This window comes from Rhinatrema bivittatum, chromosome 9 (genome assembly GCF_901001135.1).
Source record: "Rhinatrema bivittatum chromosome 9, aRhiBiv1.1, whole genome shotgun sequence".
NCBI classification, from domain to species: domain Eukaryota; kingdom Metazoa; phylum Chordata; class Amphibia; order Gymnophiona; family Rhinatrematidae; genus Rhinatrema; species Rhinatrema bivittatum.
This window is the reverse complement of record NC_042623.1, coordinates 230,602,162-230,619,292: the sequence shown is the minus strand read 5'-3', so window position 1 is coordinate 230,619,292 and position 17,131 is coordinate 230,602,162. Positions and strand designations below refer to the sequence as shown.

The 17,131-nt window shown below is 45.0% G+C and overlaps 1 long non-coding RNA gene across 2 annotated transcripts in view; it reads right to left on the bottom strand.

The window, feature by feature from the left end:
• Nucleotides 1-17,131, bottom strand: part of LOC115098629 — an 87,948-nt gene that overhangs the window by 68,244 nt on the left and 2,573 nt on the right. Inside the window, exons 2-3 of one of the 2 annotated variants that reach the window (XR_003858564.1) lie at nt 8,129-8,195; nt 5,263-7,782 (exon numbers count right to left, since the gene is read on the bottom strand). This is a non-coding gene — a long non-coding RNA (uncharacterized LOC115098629). Of the gene's footprint in view, nt 1-5,262; nt 7,783-8,128; nt 8,196-17,131 lie in introns of those variants that run through there. The other variant, XR_003858563.1, reaches the window with a different exon arrangement.

Below are 17,131 nucleotides of genomic sequence, written 5' to 3'. Positions count from 1 at the left end.
GACCCTTGTCTCCTCTCTTATTTGGTTTAGGGATAGAACTTTTTGCTGAGAGGGTACGAGGTTGAGTGGACACTGGGGTGGGGGGATTGGGTCTGAGCATTATAAATTAACTCTTTTTGCTGATGATTTCATATTTATAATTGATCTCAAGGAATCTCTTCGAGCTTTGATTACAGAGCTGGAGAGATTTGGGAAAGTGTCTGGGTTCTAGGTCAACATAGACAATTCTTAGCGCACTGAATGGATGCCTGATCTGTGAGCTTCCATCCCAACCTGCTTTTAGCTGCTATGTATTTTAACCATATGCATTCCATTGAGCAATATTCTTCTTCTGATCATATCTGGAAACACAGCAGATGGCTTCTAAACGGAAAACTGCTGACCTGAAGCAGTTTTCGTATGCTAAATCCGCTCCTGACCTAGCTGAGGCCTGTGGAGAGCAGGCCACTATGGAGGCGGGCAACCATGTGGTCGAGACAGAAAATGCGACAGGGCTATCAGATATTCCTATGAGAGATGAGCTATGCACCTGATTTATGGATATGACATCTGATATGAAACAACTTAAATTAGACTTGCTGGTTTCCATATCCGAGATTAAAGAAGAGGTTGCCACGTTAGGTACCCGGGTTAATGATCTGGATATTCGGCTGGAAGGCCAAGAAGACACACTTAGAAAACTGTCGAATCAACAGGGTCTTTTGCAGGTGGAACAGGAAAAGCTGGTGGACAAACTGGAGGACCTTGAAAACAGGTCGTGCCCACACAACTTGAGGATTAGAGAAGTGCCGGAGACGCCCGACCATGCAAACTGTAAGTTGGTGGCGACAACAATTTTCCTAAGCCTACTCTCATCGACGACTTCTGCTCAAGAGCTTGATGCGGACAAGCCAGGCACCCTTAAAATTGATTGTGCCCATAGATCGCTAGGCCCTAAAACTGATAATCGCTCCCGTGATATAGTCGTGTGCCTACATGACTTTACCATCAAAGAGCAAATAGCTTCAACAGCGCGACAGCGTGGTGATTGGTCATGGGAGGGGCCCAAACTGGCAATCTATCAGGACTTAGTTCCAGTCACGCTGAAAAAAAGATTTGATTTGCGTGCTGCCACTGAAACTCTGCGAGGTGAAAATATAAGATACAGGTGGACCTTCCCGTTTGGTCTCTCTTTCAATGTGCAAGGCAAAATATATAAGGTGAAATCTTTGCTAGACGCAAAGACAGCCTTTCAACAAGCAAACTTGCCTGTTAATTTTGACGCAGCCAAATCAGGAGAAGATCGGATACAAATTTCTAAAGCACCTCGATGGCAGAGAGCCGGAAATCACCGCAGGCTGGAGCGACAGCCTACTCACTCGAAGTTGGCCACATGAACAGAATGTTTCTCACCATTTTCATTGGGAACATCTGTGGTTTAACATGAGTATGGACTTCCTGCAACTAGCTGCATATCATTGACGATTAGCATGTGTCTTGGTTATTCACTATCCACAATTTGCTGTGTTGGTTTAATCATTTATTTATTTATTTTAAGAGCTATTTTTGGGGATCACAACATTATATTTACTCAAGGAGTTGGGTTTGGAACTGGGACTCACGGGAGGGCTCCGATTTTGGTGGCTAAGCCCCTCAGGACTGTATGTTCCACTATAGTGGAGGGGTGGGGGGGATTGGGTTTAGGGGTTATACCTGCAATTATTTTGTATTTTATGGTTACATATTCTATTGCTGCCAGTTATATTGAGCATCTTGCTAACCTTTTCTTGGTTTAGTTTGGTAATCATGGCTATGCGCATATTATCAACGTGATGGGTTTAAATACCTTTAAGAAAAGGAGCCTCCTCTTCAGGGAATTAGAGGCATCTAAAACCACTATAGCTCTTATACAGGAGACTCATATCAAATGAAGATATGAATCGCTTCTGACGTCCTCGACTTATCCCCATAAATTTCTCTCTGCTAGTACCCAAGGCACTAAATATTCTGGAGTGGGGATTTTTATTTCTCGGGACCTTTTTTTTTTTTTATTACATTATGCATACCTCTGACCCATTGAATCATTATGTAATACTACAAATAGTAAATACCTCACCAGCTATTCTTATCTTAAATATTTACGCCCCTAACTCAAACCAGAATGTTGGGGTTTTTTTGTAAGCTGGATGATCTTGTTGAACATAAAGTAGAGGGCACCCTCATATGGGGAGGGGATTTTAACTTAGCTAGGAACCCCAAGAGACTCCTCTAGGTCTACAGGTTTTTTTTCCCTAGAGCTAGAAGGGAATTAGATTATGTAATAGAAAACAACGGGGTAGTTGACATATGGAGGCAAAAATATCCTACTCTAGATCATATACTTTTTTCTCTGCACCCCACGGATCCTACTCCTGTATAGACTATTTTTTAGTTGATAGGCTACTGCAGAACAGGATACAAGATGCTGGGGTGGGTAACATAAAATGGTCCAACCTCGCACTGGTGTGGACACTTGTCTCAATTAAAGATCCTAATCCGGGACGGAGTAGTTGGCGCCTTAATGATAGCTTAGTATAGGATGATACAATTTGTCAACTTCTAGAGAGCAGATTAAAAGAATATTTTTGTTGCATCCATCAGGATCAGACAGCTTCGCCCCTTATGCCTCACCTTTTTCTCTGCTCCTCCCGCTCACCTTGGGAAGATGGCTACCACTGTGTCTGCAAGCCGCCCTCTCTGGCGTCCCCAGAACGGTTATGACGTTGCCTCCCGCAATGTTCCTCCCAAGGCCCTACTAGGGTGTGCGCGCGCGCGTGCTACCCACGTCTTTATTCCAGCTATGGCGCGAACCTTGGGGATGTCCCCCTCAAGTGACATCATTCCATCCGGGTATTTAGCCTGTACTTGTTTGCTAGCTCATTGAGTTAGCAAGGATTGGTCTCGGCTGGTCTAAGCTACTCTGCCGCTTCCGTGCTGCTGCTGGAAGCTCTTTCTTTGCCCTTCGGGTAATCTCTAACCTGGGTACCTGCTCCTCGGGGGCCCTCTGCTTTATTTCAGGTGCCTTACAGGGATCAGGTACTCGCTCCTCGAGGGCCTGCTCTCCCTGCCTCGATACGTGTACCATCTACTTCTGCCTGGTAGAATCGCCAACCTACAGCTACCATCTAGTGAGTAATCCAACTGTTGCAACCGTCCCTTCCCGACGGCTTCACTCCGCCTACCTTTCTTTCTTTGCACCTCCTCTCGCTGTGGATGGAAGCCTGGCTGCCGCGACATCTGCCTGCCGTTCTCTCCGGCATTCCCGGACCGGCTTGGGCGCTGCCTCCCGCCATGCTCCGCTGGTACCTTAGGGCACGCGCGCCACGCAGCCCTCACTCTTATTTCCTACTTGGCACAAACCTCAGGGGCGCCCCCTGTGATGACATCACGCTGCCCTGATGTCATCACAGGGGGACATGTTGCTGCCCGGATATTTAAAGCCTACGATGTTTGCTAGCCTTTGAGTTAGCAAGGGGAATCTTACGGTAGGGATTCGCTCTCGGTACCCAGCTACTCTGCCTCTCCCATCTTCCATTAGACTCTTAATGCTAACGGGGTACCCGTTCTTCGGGGACCTCACTTGCTTTTCAGGTAGCTATCAGGAAACCGGTACTCGCTCCTCGAGGGCCCATGTTCCCTGACTCGCTGCCTGCTCCTACCTTCTCTTCTGCCTGGAAGGATTCGCTATCTTCAACACCAGTGAGTACTACCATCTTCACCTCAGAGCTGTTCCCTGGATCTAGGTACTCGCTCCTCGAGGGCCTGCCTCTGTTCCAGCCATAGTGCCATCTCCTACGTGGAACCGCTGTGTGAGTACATTACCTTCAAGCCTCTCAGCTCTCAGGGATCAGGTACTCACTCCTCGAGGGCCTGCTCTCCCTATCCTGGGGTTCTCCATACTGGGGCTTTGTGCATATTCCACTGTACTCATTATTCTCAGTTCTTTCCAATACAGCACTGCTACCGGAGGAGTCGCTGTTCCAGCGCCCGAGGGATACTAGCCCAGCCGGGCTACTTCTGCTGCTCACCACTGCCACCACTGGTGGCTTCATCACATTGTCTAATAAAAGATCAATCTCTGTGTTTGTGTGTCCTAAGCTGAGCCTGACCTGTGGCCCCTCACGGGACTCCCCCCTGCAGGGGCGTGGTCAGCTGCCACAGTGTCCAAGGCTTCACCCAAACCTCACTAATTATAACACTAACTCTCAGTCTGTCTCATCTACAGCATTGCCTTACTGGGAAACCTATACCGGAATTCCCCTATACCAAGGTGGTGAGACGGGTCCCCTCTGCCGAGGGTCCCGAGACTGCTACCTCTGGATCACCTCACTACTATCACCTCTGGTGGTACACATCAAAGCTGTACAATAAAAGATTTGAATCTGTGTTTGTGCGTCCCCATGGGACTCCTCCCCGTGGGCAGTGCTGGAACTGCTTCTAAGTGAAGTATCTAGCTTAATTGGTTAGAGGTAGTAACCACCACAATAAGCAAACTACTCTCACGCTTATTTGTTTACCCAGCCTGTGCAATTCAGTCCTTGTTGGTTATCTGAATATAAATCCACTTTTCTTCATTTCCCCCTGCCGTTGAAGCAGAGAGCTTTTCTGGATATGTATTGAAAGTGAAGTATCAGGCTTAATTGATTCGGGGTAGTAACCGCCATAGCAAGCAAGCTACATCCATGTTTATTTGTTTACCCAGCCTGTGCAATTCAGTCCTTGTTGGTTATCTGAATATAAATCCACTTTTCTTCATTCCCCCTGCCATTGAAGCAGAGAGCAACACTGGATATGCATTGAAAGTAAAGCATCAGGCTTGTTTGGTTTGGGGTAGTAACCACCGTAACAAGCAAGCTACTCCCCGCATTTTTTGTGAATGCAAATCCTTTTTTTCACTTTTGCCATTGAAGCATAGAGCACTGTCGGAGTCGCATTTACCGTGTGTATGTCTATTGAATAAGGGTATTAACTCCAGGTAGTAGCAGTCTTTCCCGCAAGCCTCCCTCTCTTCCTTCACATCCTCTAGACTTTATGGATCTACAGTGTTTATCCCACACCCCTTTGAAGTCCCTCACAGTTTTAGTCTTCACCACTTCCTCTGGAAGGGCATTCCAGGCATCCACCACCCTCTCCGTGGCGAGATTACTGCTGTCTGGATTTTGATTCTTCAGTAATGCACATACTGAAGCCTGTTTCAATAATGGAGACATAAAATCTTTGGATGCCTTCACTAGGTTGGTCAGACAGGCGCAAATCTCATGCCTCAAGGCCCTCAATATTACAGGATTATACCGATTGAAAGGACAATAAAATGTATTCACTGATTCCAATATTTGCAAAACCTCATCTTCAGAGAAGGCACTAAAGTGTTCCAACTTACATAACGAATCTGATATAGGCTGAGAATTAATCATATCATCTATGGGGAATTTGAACAAAAAGTGGAGATCTTATTAAAAAAAAACAAAACACAAAATCATCAGGATCTATTGTATCACTAGCCCTGGAGCAATAGTCCTTCTCTGCAATAATCAAATTGGCTCTGTAATTATCAAACACATTATTATATAAAACAACATTAGAATAGAACTTGTCTGTGAGCCAGCGATGTTCTAACCTACAGAGGGATGTTTTAGTCCTTGTATACCAAGGGGGTCTTATTTTTGCCTGCTCGAAAAACAGGCTTCAACAGTGCAATTTTGTCCATAGCTGTTGTAAGAGGGTCATGCCAAATTGTAACTGCATCTTGTTATTGGATATTATATCCAATTGAGGTAGCCATGTACATCATAATCTTTGCCAGGTCCAGTGAGTTCCAACATGCCACATCTAGATTAGAAGAATAAACAAAAAGACGCTTCTGTTTTAATCCAGTTTCTGAGGTAGTGAACTTTAGCCATGCTACATAGGGTGCAGTAGCTAGACCAGGCAGGGTGCGGATGAAGCTTTCAGAGGAGTCCCATCCCCAAGAAGAGACAGCACATACTTAGCTGGGGCAGAGTTTGTGTGTGCGCGTGTCTGGTAACACCCAATCATTTTAAATTAGTGCATGTCTCAAGGGCAGAAATGCACAGTAGAGAGAAGCCTATTTAATAAACAAAGCAAGCTCCACACCTTTTTCCAATGATAAGTTATGTACAAACAAAACCAAACATTTGTTATGGCGCAGCTCACCAGCCACCATGCTTGGGTAGGGCTATGCCTGGCTCCAGGTCTTCAGAGACGGGCTGAGCAAAGGTGGGTTTGCTTTCTTCTAGCAAGGCAGTTATTACAACAAGGCATACCCTAGCCAAGCTGAAAAACTTGTCTTTACAACTTCAGCTCCTCCAGGTTTTAGTCACATTTTCTCCACTATTCTTGTCATATGTTCAGAAAGCTGCAGGGCCCCTGCGGTACACTCCAGCGAAAAACTGGGCAGCGCTTAGCCATGAGCATTTGTGCACTGGCGTTCATTCCAGTGTCAGAGGCCTCAGGTAAAATCTTCTGCTGCAAAAGGGTTTCAGCCTGTCTCAGGCAGAGGATGTAATCTTATCAGAGGGGGTTTGAAGTTTAGAGATGAGATCAAACAAAAGGAACTTCCATCCCATCCTCCCTAATGATGATAAATGCAAAGACAATGTGGACCAAAGCAGCCAAGAAAAAAACTCCAAAAAACAATCCTGTAAATTAACTTCCCCTTCAACCTTGCAAGGGGATTCCAGGCTCCCTCTGCCTCCCAGGTTGCTAAATCTTCTGGAGGAAAACAATAGGAGTCAATGCATTCCTAGAAGCTATTGTGGCCGATTACTGAAAATCCCCTGCTTATCTTAAACTGAAGCAAAATTAATTTTTCAAAAGAATATTCTCATTTCCCTCTGATAAGATAGTCCCTGACTGTACAATGATCCTTCCCTGTCACACCATATCTAATTGTGCTTTGCAGTGCTCAAGATTCTGGCAGTTTCCCGTCAGCAAGCAAAATGATATGGGTAGTATGTTAAGAAAGCAAAGGAAACTGGATGTGAGGTTCAGAGGTGAGCTTAAGAGCTGATGGCATCCTCCGACAATATGTAGAAATTCGCAGAGTATAACTTTAATCTCAACTCCATGTTACTTCAAAAAATATGTAAAAAGCAGCTTCCATGAACATGTGGCAACAATTGAATCGCAAAGTTGTTCTTTATGCTTTAAATTGCGAGGCTGCTTTACTAGTTTGGCTTCTGGAAACATAAGCATACTTACAAATTTGGGTAGATGGAATCTTTTGACTTTCCAACGTTAAAAATATAAGTGAATCCTGGAGTGTAGGAGAAAATGGCTTTAGGATGCCACAAGTGGTGCAAATAGGAAGAGGCAAACCCTACTAGGTGGAAGCAGCATGAGGCCGAGAAAGGCCCGGCATTGGGGGGGCAGAGTGCAGGAAAACAGACTTAGCCTGCCAATAAGAAAAATAAAACATTTGCCGACCCCTGCAGAACTGTCCTGGTGCAGAGAGAAAGCAGTGCCTGTGCTGTCCATAGTGCCAATGAGGTACAGGGACTCTGGATTTGTACAGGTGAAGCATTCAGGCACTTTTCTTTTTCCATCTTTTCTGGTAAGTGAATCCTTTACAAGTCATGGCCTCCCTGCCCGTTCCTTCAGAGATGTCACAAGCCAGCGCCTGTGGAACATGAGTCACCAGGAAGGAAAGGGTCATGCTGTTGGAAGGGTGGATCAGTGACACTGTTCGGGTCAGGTAGCATGAGAACATCTGGTTGTGAAGTGCACTTGGAGCCATTTATTAATCTGCAGTGACAGGAAATAAAGTAACAATAACCTGGAGTAAAAAGGCTAGTACCATCAACCTGACTTTGACACTGACCCTTTCAATTAGTCATTACAAGTGTGACACTTCAAATGAAAGGCATTTCTCTTACATCTGCCTTCCTCTTTGACCATTGGCTAAAGGCTGAATTTCAGGATTTGAGGCAACCCATGAATGACAAGGCCATGACTTTGTTATGAAAACCTCTCCCTACATTGATAGGAAAAGTGCTCTTCATTCTGTTATGCCTTATTGTTTATGTTCTAATATGTTAGAAATAAGCATGTTATCTTTCTAAACCTCTGATAAATCTGTTTCCAGCCTTACCTCTTTAGGCATACTGCTGATGAAAACATTCTCATACGAAGCCAAATCCTCTGCTCGTCCTTCGAGGCTAGAACACACAGTAGTACCCAACGTTGGCTCGACTGTAACTGCCTACCAGGATTGTACCAGCTAAGCATGTTTTCCAGCTAAACTGGCTCCCCCTCCCTGACTGACTTGGTAGGCTGTTTGCAAGCTAAGTGCCTTTTGCAGGTCATTCAGGAGGCTGTGTTGGCAGTATCATTGTGATGGCGTCAAACCCTGCAGAAGCAGCCGATTCAGTGACATCACTCACGTCTGCCTGAACTGAGGTTGGATCTGTAGCATCTCTTTATTCCCGACCGAGTAGTGTGTGAAATTTCACTGCTGCTGCTGCTGCTATTTATCATTTTTAAAATGCTACTAGACATCCACAGTGCTGTAAAGACACCCATAAGAGATAGTCCTTGCTCCATGCAGCTTATTCTAATCAGGACAAACATACACGGCAAACAAGAATCCGTGGTAAGTGTATTTATTGTAGAGAAATACTTGGGATTCAAAAAGGTGCATTTTTAAGCTGCATTTAAATACAACCAGACAGGGGGCACAATGCACTCTCAGAAAGTCTATTCCAGGCATATAACACAGCAAGGTAGAAAGTAGCAGTGTCAGGAGCTGGTGGAGGAGGAGATGGACACAGATAAGAGCAACTTAGATGAATTTAGTTCACGAGGAAGGATACAGGGAGAGAGAAGATAGGAAAAGGGGAGCTACAGAGTGGATGCATTCATAGGCAAGTAAAAGAAGCTTGAACAGTATACAAAAGTTTTAAAAAAACAAAGACACATACTGTGCACTTCCTTGAGGTTTGCATATTGGTTGCACAAAGAAAGGCTGTGATAGGATAATAATTCAGCCTATGTACACGCAATGCACCTCTACTGTAACACGCATGCAAATAACCAATTGATGACACAATATAGAAAACATTAAACCTAGCTAACATGTACCTATATATTATCAAACAGCTGTTAAACCAAATGGAACTTGTTGTTAACATTGAAAAAATGGAATTTCTACACGTACAACGGAAAAATATTGAAATCATTCAAACTCCAATAATACTCAAAAACAACCAGAAAACAGAACTAGCTGAAAAGGTATGGAACCTCAGAATAATAATTTATTTATTTATTTATTTATTAAATTTATATACCGGAAGTTCCTGTATAGTATACATATCACCCCGGTTTACAAGGAACCGTATCTATCGCTTCATTTAGCGGTTTACATTGAACATTTACATTTACATTGAACATAATTAATCTGAGAAACAGAATAGGATATAATCTTGCTAAACAGTTAACAAATAACATGCGGGTTAATAAGTAAATAAGTAATTAAATAAGAAAGTAAATAAATAACATTGAACTTAATTAATCCAGGTTTATTTATCCAGGTTAATTAATAATGGACCCAGAAATCAATCTGAAACAGCACATATCACTAAAAGTAAAAGAAGGCTATACGAAACTCATGATTCTCAGGAAACTAAAACCCCTACTAACACCGGCAGATTTTAGAACAGTACTCCAGGCACTAATATTCTCCAGCACTGACTACTGTAATGCAATTTTACTAGGACTCCCGAATACAATATTAAGACCACTTCAAATACTACAGAACACCGCAGCAAGAATACTAACTGGCAAAAGAAGAAGGGACCATATAACTGAAACTCTAGCAGAATTACACTGGTTACCCATAGAACACAGAATACAATACAAAACCCAATGTACCATACACGATGAAAAGGCAGACTGGCTGAACACAGCACAACGGGTACATGTCCCACACAGAAACCTTCGATCAGCAAACAAAGCACTCTTAACCATTCCTTCAGTCAAGACAGCGAGACTAACCCAAGTTAGAGAGAGGGCTTTATCCTTAGCAGGTCCTACACTATGGAACACAGTGCCACTAGAGATCAGATTACAAAGTGACCTCAAAATCTTTAAGAAAAGTTTATAAACATGGCTTTTCAAACAAGCCTTTTACAAAGAGAACGGAGAATAGAAAGTAAACAGGAATAGGCAGAAGAACACCAGCACACAGCACTATTCTCAAAGTATGCATTGTAGAAGTTTAATTAATTAGTTTATCTCACAGCTAACTTAATAGCAATACACAGAGCATGTGAATTATACCTTGAGAATAAATAACTTACATGTATACTTGGTCAAAACCTACTTCACTAAACAATTGAGATTTTTTACAACATAATGTAACCAAACCTTTTTGGCACCTGTTAGAATGTATTACCGTACACATTCACCTACTTTATGTGCCTACATGTAAACCGTTGTGATGGTATATAACTTCACGACGGTATAGAAAAGATTTTAAATAAATAAATAAACAAACAAACAAACAAACCCAGTTAGTAGCACATTTATGCTAATGACCCTCAAGGCCAGCTTTTGTGTAGGGTGAGCAGGGTGGTCACCCGGGGTGTTGTGTCACATGGGTCTGCCAGCCCAGGTCACAACCGGCACTGTTCCCTGTGGTGCATGCAAGGGTGGGCAATCAGGATTCCTTAAGCAGTTATGCATGCCCCACCTCAGGCTGTGCAGACCATGACCCAGCCCCAGTGGGAAAGTGGGAGGAAAATGGGAACCCATGCCACAGGTACCACCTTTCCTTCCCATTTGTGCCGGCCCTGGGAGCATGTTCAAAAGTCATGGACTCGCAATTCCTGTACGAGGCAGATGGTATCAGTCTGACATAAGTTTTAGTCGGAGTGCACTCCGACTAAAACTTTTAGTCGGAGTGCACTCCGACTAAAACTTATGTCAGACTGATACAGATTCATGCTAAAATCAATCCCCCCCGAGGCAGCCGGGTGGCGAAACACGGGACCGTGTTGGGGGACCTGCATTTAAAGCTTGTATCACAATAAGGAGTTGCCGAAATAACACATAAAAAAGAAAATAACCTTAAAAGAATGAACCAGGAATTATTTATTTCTTGCACTTATATGGATGCTGATTATTGAGAGTGCAAGTAACGCTTCTGTGTGTGTTTGGATTTACATTAATGCAAGCCAGTAAACCATTGCATCCCCCAACCCACCTTCCCAGACTGCATTTGCACCTTCTGTGACTGCAGCTCCCTAATCCCCTGTGCTCCAGGACCATGATCGGGCATCTGTAGCTCCCTCCTTTCCACCTTCTTTGATACCCCCTGACCATGAACAGGACTCAATGGACTGTGAGCCCCCCTTCCCAATAACCCTAGACCACTATCAGGCCTTCTGGGCCTGTGATCTCTCTCTCTCCCACAACACATTGCTTAGCATGGCAGAGTTCGATGTGCGCAGTGTGCCTGCCCACTTGCACTCGCCGTGTATAGGATTATGGGGGTACGTTTCAAATGCATTTCTATGCATTAATCATTTTTATACATACAGAAATTAGGTTTAAAAAATTACCCATCCACTATACAGGTAAACTTGTGTGCGTATGTCATGTTTTGCCCGAACTGTGTGGAGGAATTCCTGGGAACAGTGTTTGGGATAGAGATTTCACTTACATGTCTGCTTTTCAATTGTAAAAAGTACGTGTATGAGTTTATTTATTATTTTTATATTTATTTATTTAAGGCTTTTCTATGCCGGCATTCATGATACAATCATATCAGACCGGTTTACAAATAACAGGGGTGTGTAATAACTTTGTTCTTTTAACCAGTGCAGAAGAGGCAAAAAGTTACAATATAACAAGGTCGTTCAACTGGGAGATGAAGGAGATAAAAATAGAAAGGAATAAATAAACTTTACAGAGGTAGATTATTTACATTTTGCAGTAATGTCTCTTTGTGGTAATTATTTACATAGTACCGAAGGTCTCTCAATGGATGGTGGATTCTGTAGGGCTCGCTTGCCGTAGGGTTTCTCCTTGGATATTAGATTCGGGAAAGGCTTGTTTAAATAGCCAAGTCTTAAGTCTTTTTCTGAAAGTTGGCAGGCAAGGTTCAAGTCTGAGATCAGGTGGTAACGAATTCCAAAGAGCGTGGCCCGCTGTAGAGAAGGCCCGATCTCTAAGTGTAATATGGTGTGTAGATTTAATTGGGGGAACAGTCAGTGATCCTTTGTATGCTTCTCTGATGGGTCTTGATGATGAATGCAGTCTGAGGGGGATTTGGAGGTTGAGGGGGGCTAGGGAGTGGATGGATTTATGGATAATGGTGAAGGACTTGTGCAGGATTCTGTAGTGTATTGGCAGCCAGTGTAGATTTATTAGAATGGGGGAGATATGGTCTCTTCTTCTGGAGTTGGTCAAGATTCTGGCTGCTGCATTCTGGAGCATCTGAAGTGGTTTGATGGATGAGGACGGGAGGCCTAGTAAGATAGAGTTGCAATAATCTATCTTGGAGAATATTACTGATTGAGGACTGTTCTGAAGTCATGAAAGTGTAGGAGTGGTTTCATTCTTTTGATTACCTGCAGCTTGTAGAAGCAGTTCTTGGTTGTATTGTTAATAAATGTTTTTAGATTCAAGTGTTTGTCTATTACTACCCCTAGGTCTCTTGCTTGTGTAACAATGGTGTTAATTGGAGCAATTTGAGGGGAGTTGCTGTTTTCGGATGTGATGAGGAGGAGTTCCGTTTTGGCCGAGTTTAGAATCAGATTTAGGTTTGCGAGGAGTCCGTTGATCTCTTGGAGGCAGTTTTCCCAGTATTTGAGGGTTTTTGTGAGAGATTCTTTGGGTATCAGAATTTGAACGTCGTCAGCATATAAAAAATGTTTTAGTTGCAGGTTGGTTAAAAGTTGGCATAGGGGAAGAAGGTATATGTTGAATAGAGTTGGGGATAGCCTTGAGGAACTCCTTGTGAGGAATTGTAGCAGGGGGATTCTTTATTATTGATTTTAACTTTGTAGCCTCTGTTACTAAGGAATGACTTGAACCATGTGTGAGCAGAGCCTGTTATTCCAATGTCCGAGAGGCGGTTCAGGAGGGTGGCATGGTTGACAGTATCGAAAGCTGCCGACAGGTCCAATAGAATTAGTAGGAAAGATTGACCTTTGTCCAAGCCCATGATGAGGTGGTCTGTTAGCGATAGGAGTAGGGTTTCAGTGCTTAAAGCCTTGCGAAATCCGTATTGTGTGGGATGTAGTATTTCATGATCTTCGAGGTAGTTAGAGAGTTGTGAATTGACCAATTTTTCCAAAATCTTTGCTACAAAAGGCAGATTAGAGATTGGGCGGAAGTTGTTTGGATTCTTGTTTTATATGTTTGGCAGGGCACCCTAGTTGCACACCGCCAAAGGTAATCAGGAGGCGAGTCGCGTGACGGGGGAGGAGGGGTGTTGCGCGTGAGGGGGGGGGGTGAAGCGTCAGAGGAGTGAATGGGAACGCAGTGATTTAAATCGTGGCGCACCCATTGGCTGGGGCGAGCCTATGCCAGCTGGGAGGCAGCAACGGCCGGGGCAGTCGGACGCAGCGAACTGAGGAGCAGGGTGCGTGGGGTTCGGCGTCGTGTTCGTGCATTCGAGTGAGTTTGGTTGTACTGGGGTTTTAGTTATTGTAATTAAAGCAGCTGGTAGCCAGGCTTTTGTGTGTTTTTTACTCTGCCTGCTTTTAGTGTTATTATGAGGCAAGGTAGGGAGACGAGGGTGCAGCCGAGGGTTGTCACCCGACCAGGGTCAGTTGGCCCTCCCCTTTCTGTGATGGTGGACCCTCCTCCAGTGTTTCCGGCTCGTAGAGGCCCCCCCCCCTCCATCTCATGTTGTCGGGTGAAAGCGGGCCTGAAGTGGGGGATTCCTCTCCCCCCAACCCCTATCCCCTGAACAAGACTGCCAAGAGATCTCTCTCATGGCTGGGGATAATTTTTCTGCTCCTCCGCCGACTTTTTCAGTAGTGCCATGTTTTTCCCCCTCTGGCCACCCCCCTCCCCTGCCCTGCCCCTCCCCCCCCCCCCTCGGGCTTAGCACGGGAGTAGCTGAGAGTAGTCGGAGTAAAGGCAAGTCTCCTGGTGCCAGGCCATGCAAGGTGAGCTGGCCTAAGAGTGTGCCTCAAGCCCCCATTGTCTCAGCTTCTGGGGTTCAGCAGGCGTTCGTGAGAGGGCATTTTCATTCTGGTGGGTTGAGGGCTGCGGGCCGGAGAAGTCCACTGCATAGGGAGACGTCAAGGGCACCCAAGAATGCGGATGTTGAAGTGCGAGGGCCTCCGAGAGTCCGGAAAGAAGGCGCAAGTGGATCAAGGAGCAGAGCTGCAGCGCTGAGGGTGAATATGGCGGAGGAGGCATCCACTCAGAGAACCAGCACGGTTATGGATAGGCAAACGGGAATGCCCCCTCCTTTTCCATAGGGGTTGAGGGGTTATTGAAGATGGAACTAAGAGCAGGGGTATCCAATTTGGTACGAGGATGTCTCTTGGGATGAGTGGGTGTCGTTTGGAGTTGGGGTAGGTGAGGGTGTGGAGGGGGTTGGGCCTTGCGGGTTGGGGGAAGGGAGGGAGTCTGGGGGAGGGTCCTTTGGGTTGAAGGAGAGTGGAAAGGCAGGGTATTATTCGACGATGGGTGCTGCGGCTGGTGTGTCTGTTTTCACAGAAGCGGAGGGACTAGCAGTGCCGGGGACTTCGCATCAGGAAGCTTGGCGGGAGAGGAGTACGGCAAGGGTGGATAACGCCGGTAGAATGCGTGGAATCCCAACAGGACATGGCGTGCCGTAGGTGGCGAGGGGAAGCGTAACAGCGGAACGAGCAGGTGAGTTGGAGGAAATTAAAAATCACAGAACAGACAAATAAAGAAGGTAAAAAGAAGAAAAGGACTCCAGTTCGACATTGACTTGTCCACTTCTTCGAGTGAGTCAGCCGGGAGGGGATACGCTAAGATAGGATAGAGCCCGAAGCAGGACATGGGTCATCTAGCCTTAGTGTCCTTGTCAGAATTGTGGAAGGGGGTGTCTAGGAAGATGCAGAAACGTATAAGGAAATGTAAATACATGAATATTTTCAGATTGCTAGATGGCAGGAGAGGCAGAGGGAAGGATAAGAAGAAGGGGAACAAGAAAGGAAAAAAGGGAAATAGCGGCCCAAAAGTGGCAAAAAATATTTTAAATTGGGTTCGGGAGTTTTTAAGATTGGCTAGTGTAGTGGGGCACTTTGAGCCAGTGCAATATGGGCCGTTAATAGCGTATGCGGATAGCATACGAGGAGCTTACAAAGACTATGCTGGTTGGGCCTGGCTCAATTATGACAAAAGGTTTAGGGACAAAATGGAAAGAAATAGACACATGTCGTGGGGTACACAGGATATTAATCTGTGGTTGACCCAAATGACAAATAAAGAGGTAGGAAGCGGAAGGGGTGCAGCTGGAGGGAGCGGAGGGCAAGCCTGGGGGGCAGGTGCGAGCACTGGAAGCGGGGGACAGAGTTCCTTTCATAGCAGCGGGAACCTTAAAACGGGCGGAGATACCAAATCAGTGTGAGGAAGTTCAGACATATGCTGGCGCTTCAATAAAGCCTCATGCTTGTTTCCCGAATGCAAGTTCAGGCATGCGTGCAGCTCTTGTGGAGGGCAACACCCAGCCAGTAAATGCCCTAAAGGGCAAAGTGGTGCTGTGCGAAAAGGAAATTAGTTTAAAGGTCAGGGCTGGTAAGGTGACTTCGCCTATTATTTTATCGAGTTTAGATAAAAAATTAAAGGAATATCCAGACAGGCGGGCAGCTTTGTTTTTAATGAGGGTTTTAATAAGGATACAACGGGGGAGTGTTTTCTGGAACACCTTTGGAGGATTGGACAGAAGCAGAATGGACACTAATTTGGTAGTTGGTTGCTCCAGCTACTTGGAAAGCATACGTAGCAGGATGCGGGATGATGGCCCATTTTTTGCAAGGAACTTGTGAGGGAGAAATTGTGGGGCCGTATAGTGAACCACCTTTTCCAAAAATGCATCTTTCTCCATTAGCAGTCATACCTAAGAAGGTGCCGGTTAAGTATCGCTTGATCCTGAACTTGTCGTTTCCACAGGGGTCAGCAGTGAATGATTTCATACCCAAGGAAGCATGTTCGGTGCGTTATGCCTCCTTTGACAGGGCTTTGGAGTTAGTTTTGAGAGCAGATAGAGAGGCGTTAATGGCCAAAGCAGACATTGAGTCGGCATTTCGCCTGCTTCTAACCCTGATAGTATGCCATTGTTGGAATTTTCGTTTGAAGGACAGTATTATGTTGATAAGTGTTTACCTATGGGTTGCGCGATATCATGCACGTATTTTGAGGCTTTTAGTTCCTTCGTCCAATGGGTTACAGAAAAATTCACGAAAAGCGCAAGTATGATCCATTACTTGGATGATTTTTTATTCGTGGGGTCAGGGCAATCTCAGTTATGTCAGAAGCAATTGGCAGGTTTTTTGGCAACAGCGAAGCAGTTAGGGGTACCGATTGCTCAAGACAAGACGGAAGGGCCGTGCACTAGGTTAACCTTTTTGGGTATAGAAATAGACTCATTAAATATGTTGTCAAGGTTACCGGAGGACAAAAATTTAAAGCTGAAAGAACTAGTGACATTGGTCAGAGGGGCAAAGAAAGTCACATTGAAGCAGACGCAGTCCTTGATAGGATCACTGAATTTTGCTTGTAGAGTCATCCCGATGGGTAGAGCTTTTATTAGGCGTTTGTTGGTATCAACAGTGGGAGTGTTGAGGATATGGGAGAATTTCTTGGAAACTTTTAACAGGGTGCGTATTATACCTGAGCTGGAGACTTCAAATGGGGACTTGGAATTATTCTCAGACGCTGCTGGTGCGTCGGGTTTTGGAGTATATTTTCAGGGGATGTGGTGCGCTGAGCCATGGCCCGTGGACTGGGTGGAAAGGGGCATGACTCGGAATATTATGTTTCTGGAATTATTTCCCATAGTGGTAGCCCTTGAGATTTGGCGGGAGCAACTTAGTAATAGGAGAGTGGTTTTTTTGGTGCGACAATATGGGAGTCGTACAAGTAACTAATAAGTTATCGGCGAAAT